The sequence below is a fragment of the Rattus norvegicus genome, chromosome 4 (assembly GCF_036323735.1).
Source record: "Rattus norvegicus strain BN/NHsdMcwi chromosome 4, GRCr8, whole genome shotgun sequence".
Taxonomy (NCBI): domain Eukaryota; kingdom Metazoa; phylum Chordata; class Mammalia; order Rodentia; family Muridae; genus Rattus; species Rattus norvegicus.
In genome coordinates this window covers 21470074-21490606 of record NC_086022.1, presented here as the reverse complement: position 1 = coordinate 21490606, position 20533 = coordinate 21470074, and the positions used below count along the sequence as shown (strand labels likewise).

Below are 20533 nucleotides of genomic sequence, written 5' to 3'. Positions count from 1 at the left end.
CTGGTACGTTTATAGGCCCTATTAGAAGACCTATGAGAAGCAGCAGTGTAATAAATATATAAAGTCATCGAATGGGCTGTGCAGGGCTAATTGGCCTCTCCACAAGAAATGTGGAGAAGTATCCACATTTTACACAAAAGATTCTTTTCTCCAGCTCAGAAGATAAACAGCCTATTCATAAATAGCTCCAGAATTACCCACAGTTATGTGCCCATATATTTAATCATCTCTATGTTGATATGACTTTTTTTTTCTTATTGTGAATGAAAACTTTTCAAGCATTACTTTGTGTGAATTCCAGACTTTGCTCTGTCTGAGTTCTAGATCAATATCTTTGGCAAGACCTGGTACGTAAAGCGAGCTTGTCAAAAACTCTCAGTGGCTAACAATTTTCTCTTTCATAAAATCATTTAGTTACTAATGTATTCAAATTATAAATTCCACAAATGAAATGGAAGCTCTTTATGATCTGTGACTTGGTTACGGAAGAATACTTTGGGGGTTAGTTTTATCACTCTATGGTTAACCTCCTTAGAGTTTATATTAACCTTCATATAGGAAATGGAGATCAACATTCTCAAAGGAGGGTTATTAAATTTACGCTTGCAAGGTGAGCATTATACAGGAGCTTAAAGCATTAAAAATATGAAGATTATAATGGCTATCAAATATTTTAAATTCTAGAATATATTTACACATTTTTATTATTGTGTTTTTTATTGAAAAGATTGATTTTTAAGATATTTAAAAATTTTAACCACATTAATTATTAAAACAGACAAAGTATGTTATTGGTTAGAGTCTTTGAAGACTGTTTCTTGGTACGGGTGGGATCTCTTCTAGACCTTGATTGGTAGATTCGATTTGAGTCAAGAGAAAACCAGCAAAAGGGCCTAACTGCACAACCAAGAGGGAGAAATTGACTCTCTAGTTGTGGGTTTTCAGGGAAAGTTGCACACTTGAAAAAGAGCAGGACAGTCTCTGGAACTAGTAGATCAGAGGTACTTTGTCAGCTCTTTCCCTTTAATTAAAATCTTATAGAGGCGTTAAAGTGTGACAAATTTGTGATTTTTGTAAGCATTAAAATTACCATTGCTTCTTCATCTTTTTCTGGTTAAATGTTTCATTGTAGAGTTCCTGAGTTCTGAGAAGTTTGGTATTTCTTATTGATGAAGAATTTCTGTATACAAAAGTAGGAAAAGTGAGAAAAAAAGTGCACACAGTTTAAAAAAAGATATATAATGATGGTTTACCTTGGCTAGATCACTGTAATAATCAAAGACTTATTAGTCATCATAATAAGTTTATGATGACTTTTGTCATGGCTTTTGTACACATTTAATCTGTTTCTCAAAAGATAGGAAATAGAGTCATATCCAATTAGCAGTTACAATTCATCCCAGCTTAATATAATTATTTAAATGATAGCATCACAGATTTAGAAGACCCCCTGCAGGTTGTGCAGTATTTTCCAAGGTAGTGTTTAACCCCACAGGACACAAGTGCCTTTTTCTTTTTCTTTGTCAGGCTTATCTGCTGGGCTACCTTTAAGCAGGGTTGTTCAGAAGATCTCCTGATGATTAAAAAAAAATGTTCCTTTTAGTGGTTAGATATAGTGGGTATGTTTGATGCTGCTTGTATCCTATAGCTAAAACTGGTTCCTTAAGATGTGATTGCCCCTGAAGAGCAGATGCTCCCATATTCAAGTAATGCCATGTGAATCTTCTCCTCATTTTAATTGGTCAATAAAAGGCTAGGAGAACTTATGATTGGGCTGTGAAAGGAGTAAGGTGGGACTGGAGGTTCAAGAGGAGGTCACAGATGGGAGAGAGAAGAGGATAGATGGAGACTACCATGGGCCAGAATCGCATGGTCAGGAGAAGCAGCAAGTAACAAGGGGCTTTGTAGCTGGGGAATAAGATAGAATAGTATTAGATCTGCCCAATCTAGACATTTGGCTTATCAATAAACTATCTGGATTATGTGTCTTTTATACTGGCTTATTAGAACACTAATTCCAACAACAGTTGCAGAATCTGGAGATAGTCTGTTCTAGCTTAATGTTGACCTCTGGTTTGTCTAGCAAATCTCACAGAACAAATTATTTATGATATTTAACTTAGCCCTTATGTGTTTGCCATTGAAATCCATTTTCCCTAGCACTGTATGGCTCATGCATAGTAATAGAAGCCCTAATTCATATTTGATATGATGTGCCTTTAAGGTAGATGAGTGTGGTAGATCTGTGCAAATCTCTCTCCTCTGTTTAAAAACAAATAAGAATGAAAAAGAAGTAGAGAGGGGTATAAAGGAAGTAGAAAAGCAATAACAGCATTAAGACCAATCCTGTATTCCTTTTCCAAAACTCAAATATCTGCCTTTTCCTCCCACGGTCTGGTGGCTACTCTATCTGTCCATACCTAGCACCCACCCATCTGAAGTCAATTTTTGTTAAACTCAAGTTTTCTATATTTTTCTTATCCTTCTTTAACGCTGTTTCCAGGTGCCTAGATGATGTACTTTTCTCTCAGTAAAGAATCCACAAAACCTTTCACAAGAATTGAATGTTATACTTAAGTGATATAATTACAATATTTGTGTTCAAAATATGACTATTTTGAAGAGTCAAAATTAATGGCAAAATTAATGATAATTAGGTAAAAACTTAGGATGCTTGAAAAGTACAGCATACACAGTAACTATAGAAGCATTTGAAAGGCAAGGCCACTTCGCCTCAGTTGTAGCTTATTGTCTGTAGTGTGGCAACTGCTCCTGTAATATGGTCTAATTATGTCAGGGCAGGAATTGTGTCTGGTCCTTTGTTTTGTTTCCTTGGACTGTAATGTTTTCTTTAATGAAAGATGTTTGTTTAGTGGGCTTGTGTTGATTCAACCAAAATAAATTTTCTTTAATAGCACAAAGTCCGAAAGTGTTTTACATTTCTGAATCTTCTCATGTTTCACTGGGTATTCTTGTTAACAACTTGCTGTCTTTTGTAAGTTAGTATAGTTTTGTAGCTTGTTTTAACCAATTGAATGGAAACAAAAATTATAAACAAAATTGATGAATGCCTCCTTGAACATAACCCGGGAGCCTCATTGTTTAGAGAGTTACTGTTACATTTTCTTTCTCCTACTCCTATAGACAGTTTCAAACACATGGGCCAAGGATAAATCTTTTCTGCTGTGTCTAGAGTTATTGGTAAAGCACAACTGAATTGAATACCTGTTTGGATATGTCAAATGTGATACACATGTGTGTTTGAAACCATTGAGGATCTGGTTGTTATTTTTTTTTTCTGCCATAAATTGTCCCCTCTTGACTGACAACTGGCAACATACTTGTTCACAAAGACAATATTTTGGCAATTAAATATGACTAAGTAAACTGTTTTCTCAGCAATAGGATCTGATGTTTTTTGAAATTTCCTTGGTTTCTGTTGTTATCTCTTCCTTTTCATTTTTGATTTTGATAATTTCGATACTGTCTCTGTGCCCTCTGGTTAGTCTGGCTAAGGGTTTATCTATCTTGTTGATTTTAGCAAAGAACCAGCCCCTGGTTTTGTTGATTCCTATATAGTTCTCTATGTTTCTACTTGGTTGATTTCAGCGCTGAGTTTGATTATGTCCTGCATTCTATTCCTCTTGGGTGAGCTTCTTTTTAAACGTTCTAAAGCTTTCAGGTGTGCTGTCAAGCTGCTAATGTATGCTTTCTCCAGTTTCTTTTTGCAGACACTCAGAGCTATGAGTTTTCCTCTTAGCACTGCTTTCATTGTGTCCCATAAATTTTGGTATGTTGTGCCTTCATTTTCATTAACTTCTAGAAAGTCTTTAATTTCCTTTTATTTCTTCCTTGACTAAGTTGTCATTGAGTAGAGTGTTGTTCAGCTTCCGTGTGTATGTGGGCTTTCTGTCATTTTTGTTGTTATTGAAGACCAGGCTTAGTCCGTGGTGATCTGATAGGATTCATGGGGATTATTTCAGTCTTCTTGTACCTGTTGAAGCCTGTTTTGTGATCGATTACATGGCTACTTTGCAGAAGGTACCATGAGGTACTGAGAAAAAGGTATATTCTTTTGTTTTAGGATGAAATGTTTTATAGATATCTGCTAAATACATTTGGTTCGTACTTCTGTCAGTTTCACTGTTTCTGTTTAGCTTCTGTTTCCATGATTTGTCCATTGATGAGAGTGGGTTGCTGAAGTCCCCCTATTATTGTGTGAGGTGCATGCGTGCTTTGATCTGTAGTAAAATTTCTTTTATGAATGTGGGTGCCCTTGCATTTGGAGCATATATGTTCAGAATTGAGAGTCCTTGTTGGATTTTTTCCTTTGATGAGTATGATGTGTCCTTCCTTACCTTTTTTGATAACTTATGGTTGAAAGTCGATTTTATTCGATATTAGGATGGCTACTCCAGCTTGTTTCTTTGGACCATTTGCTTGGAATTGTTTTCCCAGTCTTTTACTCTTGGGGACTGTATGACATCTGTCCAGGATCTTCTAGCTTTCATAGTCTCTGAAGAGATGTCTGGTGTAATTCCAATAGGTCTGCCTTTATATGTTACCTGACCTTTTCTCTTACTGCTTTTAATATTATATATATATATATATATATATATATATATATATATATATATGTTTTCTTTGTTTTGTGCATTTGGTGTTCTGAATATTATGTGACAGGAAGAATTTCTTTTCTGGCCCAATCTATTTGGAGTTCTGTAGGCTTCTTGTATGTTCATGGGCATCTCTTTCTTTAGGTTAGGGAAGTTTTCTTCTATTATATTGCTGAAGATATTTACTGGCCCTTTAAGTTGGGAATCTTTGCTTTCTTCTATACCTATTATCCTTAGGTTTGATCTTCTCATTGTGTCCTGGATTCACTGGATATTTGGGGTTAAGAGCTTTTTGCATTTTGCATTTTTGTTGACTGTTGTGTCAATGTTTTCTATGATATCTTCTTCAACTGACATTCTCTCTTCTGTCTCTTGTATTCTGTTGGTGATGCTTATGTCTATGACTCCTGATCTATTCCTAGGTTTTTTATCTTCAGGTTTGTCTCCCTTTGTGATTTATTTATTGTTTCTATTTCCATTTTTAGGTCATGGTTTATTTTCTTCAATTCCTTTACTGGTTTGGTTGTGTTTTCCTGTAATTCTTTAAGTGGTTTTTATTGTTATAGTTCTTGTTTCCTCTTTAAGGGTTTCTATCTGATTACCTGCCTTTTCCTGTATTTCTTTAAGGGAGTCATTTATGTCCTCCTAAAGTCCTCTAACATCATCACGAGATGTGACTTTAAATCAGAATCTTTGTTTTCCGTTGTGTTGGCGTATGCAAGTCTTGCTATGGTGGGAGATCTGTGTTCTGATGATGTCAAGTGGCCTTGGTTTCTGTTGCTTAGGTTCTTATACTTGCTTCTTGACATCTGGTTATGTCTGGTGTTAGCTGGTCTCTGACAGTGGCTTGACCCTTCTGTAAGCCTGTGTGTCAGCACTCCTGGAAAACCAGTTCTTTCTTGGCTGAATTTGGGTCCAGAGAACTGTGGCACAGGGTCAGCTCCGAGCATAGACAGAAACTGGAAGCCCCCAATGCCTTCATTAATTTCTATCATTATTTATTTTCCTGATTTCATGAAATGTGAGGAGTTTGACTTACCTACATGATCTCATTTTTATAAAAATAAAATAAAACTCTCATTTGAAGCATTACAAAGGGCTGGGGTGTGTTTTTTAGTAGAAGATTGCTGAGTTACCACACCCTCCTGGATTCTTCTGCTGCAGCAACTAAAAAACAAATGAAAAAGCAAAATAAGAAGCTTGAGTACGGAGGGAAGCTCTGAACTGGGCATTTAACTTGGTATGTAGTAGGTATGATATAGATCCTTGGGGATTTTAGTCAGCAAGAACTGCATTTTTTGTTTTTTCCTTTGAGCAAAAGAAACTGCATGGTAGAGGAGGCAACCCTCCTCACTTCCTCCTCACTTCCACCTCACTTCCTCCTGACTTCCTCCTGACTTCCTCCTGACTTCTTCCTCACTTCTGCCTCACTTCTTCCTCACTTCTGCCCCCCATTTTCTCATCACTTCCATTTGTCTATCTCACATTCTTGTATTTTGCTTAGACATTCGATGATGATTACCAACTTCTGTTCTTCATTTCAATATGTGGATATTTTGTATCTCAATTTCTCTAAAAGATATCTCATCCTTAGAAATGATTTGATTTAAAAAGTAAAATTGCTTTATATTTTTTAATGGAAATCAGTGGGAAACCAAGATGAAATATTTAGTTTTCAGAGCAAATGAAGTTGTCTTTGGCAAACAGAATTCTCTGAAAGGTATGTTAAGTTAAACGAATGGACTTTCAGAGTTTGTTTCTGTCTTTCTCTGAACTACTAATTTTAAGTTTATGAAATCCTTGCATACATTTGACTGCTTGGTGTTAGGACCAAAAGTTTTTGTTCTAAACAGTTGAAAAAGGGACTGTAGATGACAAAAGAATAATTAACATGGAAAACTGATACACTTAATGCAAGAGCATTGCTAATCGTATTCTCCACTGATTATTTTTAGACCTGAATGCTTGTTCTCATGTTTCTGTAAGTCTGTTGCTCTATGCAGATGGTAAATAGGGCTCTTGTTGGTTCAGTGTTGGATGAAACGAGTAAAGAAAGGGTACTTTATAAAACAGTAACCAATTCATATTGTATTGTGGTTTTACAGTGGTCTCCTTAAAACAGTGCGATACTGTTAGCCTTGTGGTTAGCTTTCATAAAGTTTCATTCAGAGAGGAGAATTGATAATTCTTTCCTATGCATTATTTCTGTATATCACTAGTTGCTTTCCTTTATGTTATTTTCTTGTTAGGAGGAAGGCAGGATGGGTGAAACGCATTCAATGGATGCAGAGAAAGGACAAGTCTCCATTGCTTTCAGAGTGGATGAGAGTTACTGATATTAGGCCACTTTTCCCATCTGAATAAAAGTAGCCATTATTAAACATCTATTGTGTGGTCAGAGCTCTAAATGACCAGTGAAAAACCATAACATTTTATTATCCGCTCATCAACTAAAAAAGGGTCAGTTTAATAAAGATATAGCCAACAGATGACATGTCTATACGCTGAGTTTACTGGGTTCTTAGGAGAAGGCTTTAAAGGATTGTTCACACTTAGTATATCAAAATGCCTTCCCCAATGGTAGGAAGACTGCTCTTCATCCTATTTTTCTGAATGAAGCACTAGATATGGGGAATGTTACAAGGATGGAGAACTCTTACTTATGAAGTTACTGTGTGAACTCCAAAGCATCAAATCTAAAGACTTGGTCCTCTGAGTTGGAGTGTGCCTATCCTAGAAACAGATGCTTATCTGACTTACCAGCCCATGGAAACACTTGGAGCCCTCTGGTTCTTAATACTATGCAAATAAGGTTTTAGTAGAGCAAACAAACATCCAAGCTTACTTTAATATTAGAAAGGAAGTGGGACTGAGGGAGAAGATTTTGCTTGCCTGGTTTTCTGGTTAATTGAAGTAGAGTCATATATAGCTGTGTCACCTCCAATATTGACTATTAATCCTGTGTTTCAGTCTGTTCAGAATTGAGTTAATTTAAACATTACATTTAATGTTCATATTACAGAGCAAGGCATAGCACAACCTTAAAATTGTAAGCATGAAAATTAGCAATAGCATGACAGCACAGTTAAGGAAGGAAATTCTTTACTGTGAGGATCTGTAGAAAATCTAATAGAATTACTGCCCGGATTAAGTTTATATTTCTCTGGGAGGAATAGACTCTTCTCTCTTCTCCTTTCCTTCCCTTCTCTCCTATCCTCTCTTCACTTTTTCCTCTCCACCCCCATCCAGCCTCCTCTGACTTTACTTTTTGAATAGTATGCAGAGTGAAATTAAATATTAAATCAAGCAGTTTCAGGCCAGAGCACTGCAGGGATTCTCACACACAGTGTGTCAGGGAGAATGTCTCTGGTAAAGTGGTATTCAAGTAGATATTAAGGGAAATGACATAAGTGATGTCAGAGAACATCATAGGTAGAAGAACTGCAAGTGAATGCTTTGTACATCTGTCATCCTTAACTTTAACAATAAAGTAATCTCTGCCACTGACTTATTCTCCCAAATAGAAGCCTTCCTGTCAGATACTTAAAAGAACGTGTTGGTTCACACCCAAGACATATACCAAATTCACATAATGCAGTCACAAAAAAGAAAAGGCAAAAGCTGGGTAGTGGTGGCATACGCCTTCGATCCTAGCACTTAGGAGGCACAGGCATGTGCATCTATGAGTTCAAGCCCTGTCTGGTCTACAGAGCTAGTTTTAGGACAGCCACAGCTACAAAGGGAAATCCTGTCTAGAAAAAGCCACCACCACCACAACCACCACCAATAGCAATAACGTCAACACAAAGAGACAGAGAAAGAAATGACAAAAGGAAAAGAAAAAGAAAAAGAAAAGAACAAAATTCCACCAGAATAGTTAGCTTTTATAAGGAAGCAGGACTGACCAGTCATCCATGTATGTGAGCAGAAACATTTTAGTTTGGTTTAGTCTCTCTAGCTTGTTTTTGTTTTGTTTTGTTTTGTTCTTTCTTGTTTGCTCTCATGATAAAAACTTCTTTGTCAAGAAAAAATATATATTATAGTTTGTGGTTTATTTGACTCACAGTCAAGTTTAAAAACTCTACAAAAGTACTTTGACTTATTTTTAGTTCACTGTATAGCATTCACATGGCTGTACTGAAAATCTATTAGATGATTAATACAAACATTTCTTTTAACTATCATTTTGAAAATATTTCATTTTCAGATTAACTGGGTAGGGATCAAATATTAATTTTACTTTATATGAATGGGTAAAAATACATATTTAATTTCAAGAAGGAAATAACCTGTTGGGTGTGGTGGCCCACACATTTAATCCCAGTACTCAGGAGGCAGAGGCAGGTAGAGCTCTTTTGAGTTCAACATCAGCCTGGACTGTAGAGTGAGTCTAGGAGAGCCAGGGCTATACAGAGAAACCCTGTGTCAAAGAAACCAAAAGAAGAGAAAGAAATAACAATCTGTAATGCCAGATTGTTTTTCATGAGTCTTATGTCACAGAGAAAACACGTGACTTGACAAATGAAAATGACCACTTGAGTGTTGCTTGTCACTCATGGCTGGAAAGATCCAACCACCTTAAAGAATGGGCTGGTGTGATTTTTGTTAGCATCATAAGCTAGAATTTTGGTATTTCCTCCAGGATAAAATAATTACTTCTATTCAGAATAGTCTACTTCAGTCAAACTTTAAAACTCAGTGAAAAACCAGCCACCTACAAAACTTTTCATAATTTAAGTGTCATACGATGTGATCACTTGTCTTTGAAAACACGAAGACTGAGACAAGTTAGGAACATACATTTGTTAAGGAACACACATATTACTGAGAAATTATTACACATATTACACTTTTTCTCTTATTAAATAGAATTTATATCTTTAAATTGAATCATCAACCCATTTTATAAAGTTGGAATTGATGCACATGACTTCTACATAACCTGTTTGTATTGCTGGTGTAGCAACCTTCATGATGGTGCTGTATGATAAAATATTTATGTAATGAAAGAGAGAAGATATAGAAACAATAACATCCTGTTTAAGTGACACAAACTCTCAACAGTAATTCTATACTTTCTCAAAACCTGTAGTTGCTTTCCAGGTCTTTTGTTTTACGTATTGGCAAACTTACCTTAAGTTCTTCAAATGAAAGAAATTTTAAGCTACAATTTGCACCACCATCTATTAATTCTAACATGGTTTATCAAACAATGACATGACATTTCTACCAACTGTGAAAGCGTTTTGGATCTGTAACTATTTTGGGTTGATATCATTTGAAACATTTGATTAATATACTATTGGTTCTGCAGAAAGATTCAAAGCTTTGTATATACATTAAATATGTGACATAATCATCAAACAATTCATGTGTTTCTGAGGGACAACATGACTGCAAGTTACAATACTGCTCATGAAGAGAAAAATTGACCAATCAATTTTGGTTTATCATCATGATTTATTATACTCTACAGAAGAACTAAGAAGGTTGTCCTTAAGAACAATGAATTCCTACAGTTTGGTATTTGTATTATAATGAAAAGGTGCATCCTTTGGACAAAAACATGAAAAAGCTCATGCATATAAATTAGTTTTTAAGGGTAATGAGATTATAGATATTTTAGTGCTCCTTTTAGAAACCCTTTACCATTTTGGTTTTAGACCTCTTCCTCTTACTTTATGCATTTAAGCGCTTTGCCTGCATATATATATATATATATATACATATATATAATGTTTCTACTGCCCATGGCATTCAGGAAGAAGGATCCCATGATGCCGGGCTTACAGATGGTGATAAAGCACCTTATGGATGCTGGGAAAAGAACCTAGGTCCTCTGCGAAAGCAACAAGTGCTGTTAAGCACTGAGACGCCTCTTCAAGGCTCCTCAGACATTCCTTTTAATGCTATTAAAAATGATACAGTAATACAGATTAAAAATAACACAGTGATATGAGCCTCAACGAAAAGTGACAATTTACAGGTTGACAAATGTCACCATCCCTTAATTGTTCATCAAGCACTCATTCTGTCAACTCCCTTTCGGTGCTGTTGAATGCAGCTGAAACGTTTGCCTGGAATGTCTATCTGCTCATCTGTACTTCTGAGTAAAGCTTCCAAGGGCTTCCGAGTCTTCCCAGGATAAAATCCCTAATGTGATTTCCAAGGCTCTGCTTGCTGAGATAGATGCCTTGTGCCATTTCACCATCATTCCCAAGAGTCTGCTACTTTATCTCCTGGAGAATTTCTTTCTGCTTTACCTTGTGCCTTTCCATGTTCTCTTCATTGCCACTCCTTCTCTTTCCTTAGATCCTATTCAGCCTTCAGAATTTAGCTTCAAAGTCAGTTTCTCAGGGAAGGTCCTGTGGGTTTTCCCCTTTGATCACTGAAAATCTTCTGTTTCTTGTTTGTTATAAAACGGGGTCTTACTATGTATTCCTACATGGCCTGGAACTCACAATAGAAAGCCTTGAATACACAGAGTTCCCTCTGCCTCTTGAGTACTAGAATTAAAGGCATGTATCACCATGTTTAGCAGTGATGTGTGTGTATGTGATATAATATCTATCATATATATATGTATATATCTGTGTGTGTATAAAATGAATGATTATATATGTGTATATACATAAATAGAACATAATCTAATAAACCAGCTTACATTTCATTGCACATTAAAGCAGCAGACTAAAAATTATGGATTTTGAAATTTCTACACATAGCTAATAACAAGGATAGACCATTGAAGTTTTTTAATTTACTCCATTTAATTCTTTCTGCCACTCCTGTTTGTATCTAAAGGTTCTTTGAGATAATTGCTAGGGCTGGTTGATTGCTCAGCAGTTAAAAACACATATTTCTATTGTAAAAACTGATGTGATTTTTACCATTAGCATTAGTAGACTCATAAGACTTTTAAAACTCCAGATCCAGGCAATCCATCACAGTCCATCACTTTTTTTTTGTTTGTTTTTGTTTTTGGCCGGCACTATTACGTGCACTCATGTACACACACACACACACACACACACACACACACACACGTGCACACGTGCACACGTGCATGCACGAGCACACACATCTTAAAAATTTGTAAGAGAAAAAGTCCTCAGTGATGTGGAGAAGATACTTAAAACATTCAGCATCGACACCGCCCGGATCTAAAGGGACCTGATCAAATAGCTCCCTGCACCCAAATCCTGTGGGAGGGAGAGCTAGACCTTCAGAGGGGCAGACACACCTCAGAAGCCAGAGGAGACTACTCTCTGCCCACATTTCTGAATCTAGAGGAAAACACCTAGCACCATCTGGGCTCCCTGTGCACAGGGTCCTGAGAGAAGGTGGAGCAGGCCCTATGGTTGCTGCCTTCACGGAGAGCTGAAACCTGGCTCTGTGGAGTGACTTCAGGCCTGAGACCAGAGGTAAGACCAACTTTTCTGCTCCAAGTGACCTCCCTGGTAGACTCAGGACACACGCCCACAGGAACACCTGAAGACCAGTAGACAGGAACGACTACACGCCTGAAAGCAGAACACTCTGTTCCCATAACAAGCTGAAAGAGAACAGGAAAACAGGTCTACAGCACTCCTGACACACATGCCTGTAGGAAGGTCTAACCACTGTCAGAAATAGTAGAACAAGGTAACACCAGAGACAACGTGATGGCAAGAGTCAAGTGCAGGAACCCAAGCAACAGAAACCAAGACTACATGGCATCATTGGAGCCCAGTTCTCCCACCAAAGCAAACACTGAATATTCAAACACACCAGAAAAGCAAAATCTAGATTTTAAATCACATTTGATCATGATGATTGAGGACAGCATTTTTAGCAAATGGTGCTGGTTCAACTGGTGGTCAGCATGTGGAAGAATACAGCTTGATCCATTCTTATCACCCTGTATAAAGTTTAAGTCCAAGTGGATCAAGGACCTCTACATCAAACCAGATACACTCAAACTAATAGAAGAAAAAGTGGGGAAGCATCTCAAACACATGGGCACTGGAGAAAACTTTCTCAACAAAACACCAGTGGCTTATGCTCTAAGATCAAGAATTGACAAATGGGATCTCATAAAACTGCAAAGCTTTTGTAAGGCAAAGGACACTGTTGTTTGGACAAAATGGCAACAAACAGATTGGGAAAAGATTTTTACCAATCCTACAACTGATAGAGGGCTTATATCCAAAATATACAAGGAAATCATGAAGTTAGGCTGCAGGGAGACAAATAACCCTATTAAAAATGGGGTTCAGAGCTAAACAAAGAATTCACAGCTAAGGAATGCCAATGGCTGAGAAGCACCTAAAGAAATGTTCAACATCTTTAGTCATAAGGGAAATGCAAATCAAAACAACACTGAGATTCTACCTCACACCAGTCAGAATGGCTAAGATCAAAAACTCCGGTGACAGCAGATGCTGGAGAAAAAGGAACACTCCTCCATTGTTGGTGGGATTGCAGACTGGTACAACCATTCTGGAAATCAGTCTGGAGATTCCTCAGAAAATTGGACATTGAACTACCTGCGGACCCAGCTATACCTCTCTTGGGCATATACCCAAAAGATGCCCCAACATATAAAAAAAACACGTGCTCCACTATGTTCATAGCAGCCTTATTTATAATAGCCAGAAGCTGGAAAGAACCCAGATGCCCTTCAACAGAGGAATGGATACAGAAAATTTGGTACATCTACACAATGGAATACTACTCAGCTATCAAAAACAATGACTTTATGAAATGCATAGGCAAATGGATGGAACTGGAAAATATCATCCTGAGTGAGGTAACCCAATCACAGGAGAACACACATGGTATGCACTCATTGATAAGTGACTATTAGCCCAAATGCTTGAGTTACCCTAAATGCACAGGACACATGAAACTCAAGAAGGATGACCAAAATGCGAATGCTTCATTCCTTCTATAAAAGGGGAACAAGAATACCCTTGGGAGGGAATAGGGAGGCAAAGTTTAGAACAGAGGCTGAGGGAACACCCATTCAGAACCTGCCCCACATGTGGCCCATACATATACAGCCACCAAACTAGATAAGATGGATGAAGCAAAGAAGTGCAGGCTGACAGGAGCCGGATGTAGACCTCTCCTGAGAGACACAGCCAGAATATGGCAAATACAATGGCGAATGCCAGCAGCAAACCCCTGAACTCAGAATGGGACCCCTGTTGAAGGATTCAGAGAAAGGACTGGAAGAGCTTGAACGAGCTTGAGACTCCATATGAACAACAATGCCAACCAACCAGAGCTTCCAGGGACTAAGCCACTACCCAATGTCTATACATAGACTGACCCTGGGCTCCAACCTCATAGGTAGCAATGAATAGCCTAGTAAGATCACCAGTGGAAGGGGAAGCCCTTATCCTGCCAAGGCTGGACCCCTAGTGAATGGGATTGTTGGGGGGAGGGCAGTAATGGGGGGAGGATGGGGAGGGGAACACCCAGCTAGAAGGGGAGGGGGAGGGGTCATGTGGCCCGGAAACCAGGAAAGGGAATAACAATCGAAATGTAAATAAGAAATACCCAAGTTAATAAAGATGGAGAAAAACAAACATTCAGTATCTCTTTCTTGAAATTTAGACTGACAGCATGGCCCCAGTCTTTCTAGTGATCATGGTTTATTATATATTCAGAGAAAGAAACTGAATTCCATTGAAAAAAGACGGGTAAAGCATACTGTTTGTTCTCTTGTGGACATAATAGTTGTCTGAATCTCTACTTTTTTAAGGTTATGTATGTTAGATTTTCAGTTATTTCACATGAGGATGATTCAAATACAGAATCAAAGGAGCCTGGGGCAGGCCCTCAGCATTTTCTCAGCTGTTGGTACAGCATTCACCTCTAAGCTCCTTTAAAAGGGCCATCCTTCTGAACTATTTTCTGTTTTATTTCAGCAAGCAGAACGTGGCATTATTGTCACCCATGTGCACTTAGGACTAAAGGAAGAACTGAGAGCATTACCGCCATCATTGCACTTCCCAAAACCTAGCTTCCGGGAAAGAAAATAAAACCATACGGTTTTTAGCTTTAACTTCACAAAGTTCGTGGAATCTCAGCTTAATAATCTTGTTCTCAATCTAATATTAGTCACACAATATGCAGATGAATGCACATATTTTAAAATAAGAAGGCCAAATATTTTTGAAAATACTGTATTTCCAACATAGCAGATATCCCATCATCAATTTGAGGCTTTTAAAAAGAGTGACTGATTCGTTGCTTGATTGTATAGATGTGTGTAGTATGCTTGTGCCCATGTGCTTTTTGTGGTTCCTTGCACAATAGATGAGTTTGAAGGCCAAGGGTTGACATGGAAATGTAATGTCTTTTTTAATCACTTCTTTATGTTAATTTTTGAGGCACGATCTGTCCCGTAACTAGGACCTAGCCTTGACCCTGAAAACCTACCTAAAATAACATTATATTTATGAAACAAGTTGCACTTATATATTTTGGAATATATATGCTTGTAACAACAATCAATGAAAAAAGAGGGATTTTATATGCATGAATTTTAAAAAAGAGTAAAGACAGGTACATGGGAGGGATTGGTGGCAGAGAAGGCACAGGGAAATATGTAATTAATAATTGTTGAATTATAATATGAAAAATAGTAATAAACACGATTAAATATTTTTAGATATGAAGATTAACCTAGTGAAAAATGTCCTTCCTTTATATACTTATTCAACGAAGAGGCATAGCACACTGGAGAGACCATTTTTCGGCTTAGCGTACTATCCCCAGTTTGTCTGTTCTCGTACATTGCCTTCAGATCGATCTGTCAGTCTTCTTGCAACCCCACATTCTACTCATTTCTGCCTGTCTGCCCTTTTTTCAGCTGATGCCCCCTGTTGAGCAAAAGGCATTCTTTGATTTGTTTGTTTAAGGTGTACAATTTATGAAGACTCTCTGATATGCTCCCAATAATTGACATATTCTGTTCTTGATAACTCCTGGACTATTATGTTTTTAGGTTGATTTATTCATTATTTGAAGTAACCTTTGAAGCCACACTCAGATTTTAGTAGGTGCGCATTGAGTTGCATTTCTTTATGAAGAACTGTGGCTTCATCTTTGTTGGAAAGATGAAAGAAGAAAAGGCTACGGCCATACCACCCTGAACGCGCCCGATCTTGTCTGATCTCGGAAGCTAAGCAGGGTCGGTCCTGGTTAGTACTTGGATGGGAGACCGCCTGGGAATACTGGGTGCTGTAGGCTTTGGGGTTGGGGATTTAGCTCAGTGGTAGAGCGTTTGCCTAGCAAGCGCAAGGCCCTGGGTTCGGTCCCCAGCTCCGAAAAAAAGAAAAGAAAAAAAAAAAAAAAAAGAAGAAAAGGAAGTAAAGATCAGCATCCAAGGAGTTTTCAAATGAGTCTGTGATGCAATCACACAAGATTGATGCGAAACTGATGCTTATCATGATATCGAGCATTCTATAAACTTATCTTGTAAAACGTTTATTGTTTTAAAAATGTCTGTTAATATACATGGGTTTACCCCTCAAATTTAGAGACAATTAAAAATTGCGATATTAACCACTTCTTGTTTGGAAACACCCACAGTCTCCAACACGGACTGACAAATCTTCATGCGAATCAGGCTGTACCTTGAAGTAAAGGTTTGATTTATTAGGTTTATTTCATTCAGTCGTTCTGATATTTTCATAGCATCAACTGGTTGTGTGAAAAAGACTAATGGGATACATGCACATTGTTAAGTAGCAAGCAAGTAATACCCAGAACATATATTTGTTTGATTTGATTTAATTTCATTGAACTTGGATAGAACTATTTTCAACTTAAATTCAATTACTCAGGACCAACCATGTAAGCATTTAATGCCTCTATGTCAAGTTTGGGGCAAAGCTAGGTTACTTGCATTTGAACACTTGGTATAAATGAACTATTTTGGCGTCTGTTAGTTTCAAATGATTAAATTGTTTCTCTCCTGTGTCTCATAGTCACATAGTAACTTTTGAAAACACTTTACCCTCTAGGTGGGATAACTAGTTCCATAGCTTCTTAATGAAAGGAACATTGTGCTACATGTAGCTAATGTCTCCTCTAGATTTACTGTTTTAGCAAAGAGCCAGAAGTGGAAAATATTAAGCATTAGCAACTTACAATGACATCATTCTGTGTTTAATTAAAATGTGTCCTCTATTTCACCAAGGTGTTCGCTTCATACAGCCTTATCTGATTTCACTTCTCTTAAACTATTTTTAGTTTTCATATTTGATACTTAATTTCTGAAGACTAATGAAATGGTACCTCAAAACATTTAGGAAAATTGAACTCAGGAATATCTTGCATAAATTTTATCTTTGGAGAATCTGTTTATAAGGAAAAAATTATACTGTTTCTTATACATCACTTAGCCGTGTATATTAAGTGCCACATACTTTTAGGTCCTATGGATAGAAAGGTATATAACACAAGAAGAAAAAAATGACATAAAATTTTAGTTCATGACTTATGATGGAACAAATGCTGAAAGACATTGAAGCATCAATAGTTCCCATAGGCTTTCTGACCATACCATTTACATGCAGTTGACCCCTTTAATACAAGGTTTCCCTAATCCCAGTGTAACCTCTGCAGTACTTGAAGGAGCAGACTGGTGTTCTTAATCCAGGATTGTCAGTGAGGCTGTGTAATAGCATCATCTCACCATTGATATAGATACAGAAACACTGAGCAGAATATATATATGGGCAAGCAAAACATGGATGAAAAAAAAACCACAAATTTACCTTATAAAAGACATTTTGGTGTTTTCTTTCAATAGACTACAATGGGATATATAGATACTATTTTGCTTATTGGTTTTTGTTTTTGTTTTATCTATTGAGAAAGGGTCTCTTTAGCTCTGGCTGTTCAGTAACTCACTATGTAGACCAGGCTAGCCTCAAACTCAGGGATCCACCTGCATCTGCCTGCCAAGTGCTGGGATTAAATGTCTTAGCTCTGTTTTTTTGCTCATGTGATAGTAAGATATCAATGTTAGAATAAATATATGGATTCATCTCTAGTAAGGAATATAGTTATTTCTTAAGTGAACAATGGTACTGATAACTCTAAGTTGAGCATTATCATTCTGTCTCATAGAGTCAAATGGTCAGTAAGTGAATTGGTCTACCCATTGGTCTATTCATTCACTGAGATATTTGACTAGCATGTGGTGTTAAGTGGGCAAGCTATAATCAGGGCAAATAAAAGGACTGCTGGTGCAGAAACTTTAAGGTGACAAAGATTCCTATATTCCTTCTTGTCAGCAGTCATTTCACCTAATTAGACTGACTCTTGATAGCTGTACTTCTGTGCCTAGAATGATTTTCGGGAGCACCCAACAATATTCACAGGTTCAGAAAAATATTGAAAGATCCAAATTGCACAAAGGAGATTGAAAATCACTAGAATTGGATAGAAGAGAGACTGATGGAATCATGGATTTGAATGAGGAGCTGGGCATTGCTGAGTAACTCAATGCTGGAGATGGGCAAAGCCAGGACAGAAAGATGGCTGGTAGGCCACGTTTTCTTATAGAACAATTATTCTTATAGTATGCACATATACATATCAGAGATAGAGAAATAAAGTTTTCCCTTATACATACATATTATATAGTTAAATTACAATAGTGTTTGTGTGTTTCTGTCTGTGTGTGTGTGTGTGTCTGTGTGTGTGTGTGTGTGTGTGTGTGTGTGTGTGTCTGTGTGTCTGTGTGTTTGTCTGTATCTGTCTCACTATCTCCTGTGTTGATTCACTGAGGGATCCTGGAAGTAATGACACTTAAATAGCAATACCTTTATTCACCAAATACCAATCTTATTAAAAAGAATTAAGGATCCTTGTAGAAGTGGTTTGACTAAAACATAGAAAACATAAGATGAATCTTAAATATTCATGTGCAAATGAAGAATGGAAGGAAAGCAGGGAGGAATACAAGTAAGAGATTAAGAAATGGATCCCTCCATCTCTGGAGGACTGGAAAAATATGTAAGATCGATGAAATGTTTTATACACACACACACACACACACACACACACACACACACTATTGGGATCACATTGAATTTTAGAAGTAATCACTAGACAGTGGATTTCTCCTCTTAAGATGAGAGTATGGTGTTGAGCAATTTAAAGTTGATTTAAATACATAGACAAACATAGGCCTAGGAAGGAGAAACGTGTATTATGAAATAATCCTTACTGCCCACTTTAAAATATTTTTCAAACTCAATTCATGGGAGTCATCTGATAAAATTTTGATGTGACATAAAATGCTAGGCTATCTAAATTACATACCCTAACAGACAACTGGCAAGGCTGTGTGTTCCCTGTCTGCCCCACAGTGCTATAATTATTTCATTAACCTAGGAGGTAGTTTTATTAATCTTTGAAATTCCATCACTGATTAGCCTGATCCCTTTCCACATTTCAATCACCATCCTTGGAAATAGTCCCTTTGTTTACACACATTTGGCACAATTCCCACCTCCTAATTTGATCACCTGCACCTGGAAAAACTGGTAATTTCATTCGACAACTCAGGTGCCCTCATTAAGGAACAAAGCGTTACATAAATGCTACGGAACAAATTTGAATTGTTCTCGCATGAGCGCCCCACTTTCCGACACACAGTATGTTCTGTGAAAAACACAACACAATCGTATCTTTTGGCCGAGAGTAGAAACACTCCATACTGTCTAGAGGAAAACACTGTGGAACTGGAATGAGCTGGCAATGTTCTTTCCATTTTTGGCATAGTTCAACACGAAGGACAACCTCTGCCACCAAAGTGGCTGGCGTGATTCTGTGTTAAAAGACAGCTGGCTTATGGACCTTTAAACACATGCATCGGCTTTCCCCAAATGTGAAATGAAACAGTTTTGCTTGTGACTTTCGCCATTGAAATATAATTTTGAGAACTATTCATATGCTGTACACAGAATTTGCCCAACTCCACTTATGGACTGCGTTTTATGCTATGAATTGCCACGGTCCGTTTTGACAAGTTTTAAAATATAGTTGTTTCCCCTGCAAGGTGTGTGTGTAGCTCTGACTTGATCTTCGTTTTTAGATGCAGACTTGATTCTCAGGGTCGCCCTACTCCATTAGGGAACCGTTCAAGCTGTAGTGAGTTGCAATATAATCCAAATCTATAGCTTCCTCTTGTACCTCTTGGTAATGAAGTGGTCGTGAAATCTTCAAGGCAGGAAATCAGTGCTCATCAGTCATTTTCCCTGCTGCTTCTTACCTTCAAGACGCAGTCACCAGGTGCTATTGGCTGTGTATCCAGAGTAGGGAATTCTCTTAATCCATGCTTTGTTGTCTGTTCCTGCAGTCCCTATCTTTACTGTGGACTATGTACTTCTACCTGGCTCCAGATTCTCCCTGTTCTCTGAATACCCTTCCCCTTCCCTCTCCTCGTCCTCTTTCTCATTCTTTTCACCTCTTCTCCTCCCCTTTCTTTCGTTTTTCCTCCTCTCCCACCCAGCCTTTTGACTTCTCACTCTTCTTAGCTTAGAGAGCTGATTCTCCCTTCACATCTGATGGCTCACTACTGTCTAGTGAGTACATTTAGTCAACAAAGTACCCCCAAAGTTAGGACAAATCATCTTGACTTCTGTTTACCACGAACACCTGCTTCTCTGGTATTCCAGAAACCTTTACCTCTTGCAGATACATTTTGAAAATATCCGCTTGACTTTGTCATCGTTAGCAAATATCTTTCTCTGTTTTCTAGATATCCTCCACTTCTGCCTCACATCCCTAATTGATTAGGATTTACTTCCACCTGCTCTTCCTATTTTAGCCACTTCCTCCGTGAAAATTGCTCCCAATTTCCATACCATCATCTGAGTCACTTTCATGAAATTTAATCGTGTACA

At 37.6% G+C, this 20533-nt stretch overlaps 1 protein-coding gene and 1 non-coding gene across 4 annotated transcripts in view; both read left to right on the top strand.

Moving 5' to 3' along the window:
• Positions 1-20533, top strand: part of Sema3e (semaphorin 3E) — a 257764-nt gene that overhangs the window by 19843 nt on the left and 217388 nt on the right. The gene's annotated exons all lie outside the window — the stretch shown is intronic.
• Positions 15742-15860, top strand: LOC120102552 (5S ribosomal RNA). Its single transcript, XR_005504194.1, has one exon. It is a non-coding gene; the product is annotated as a 5S ribosomal RNA (ribosomal RNA).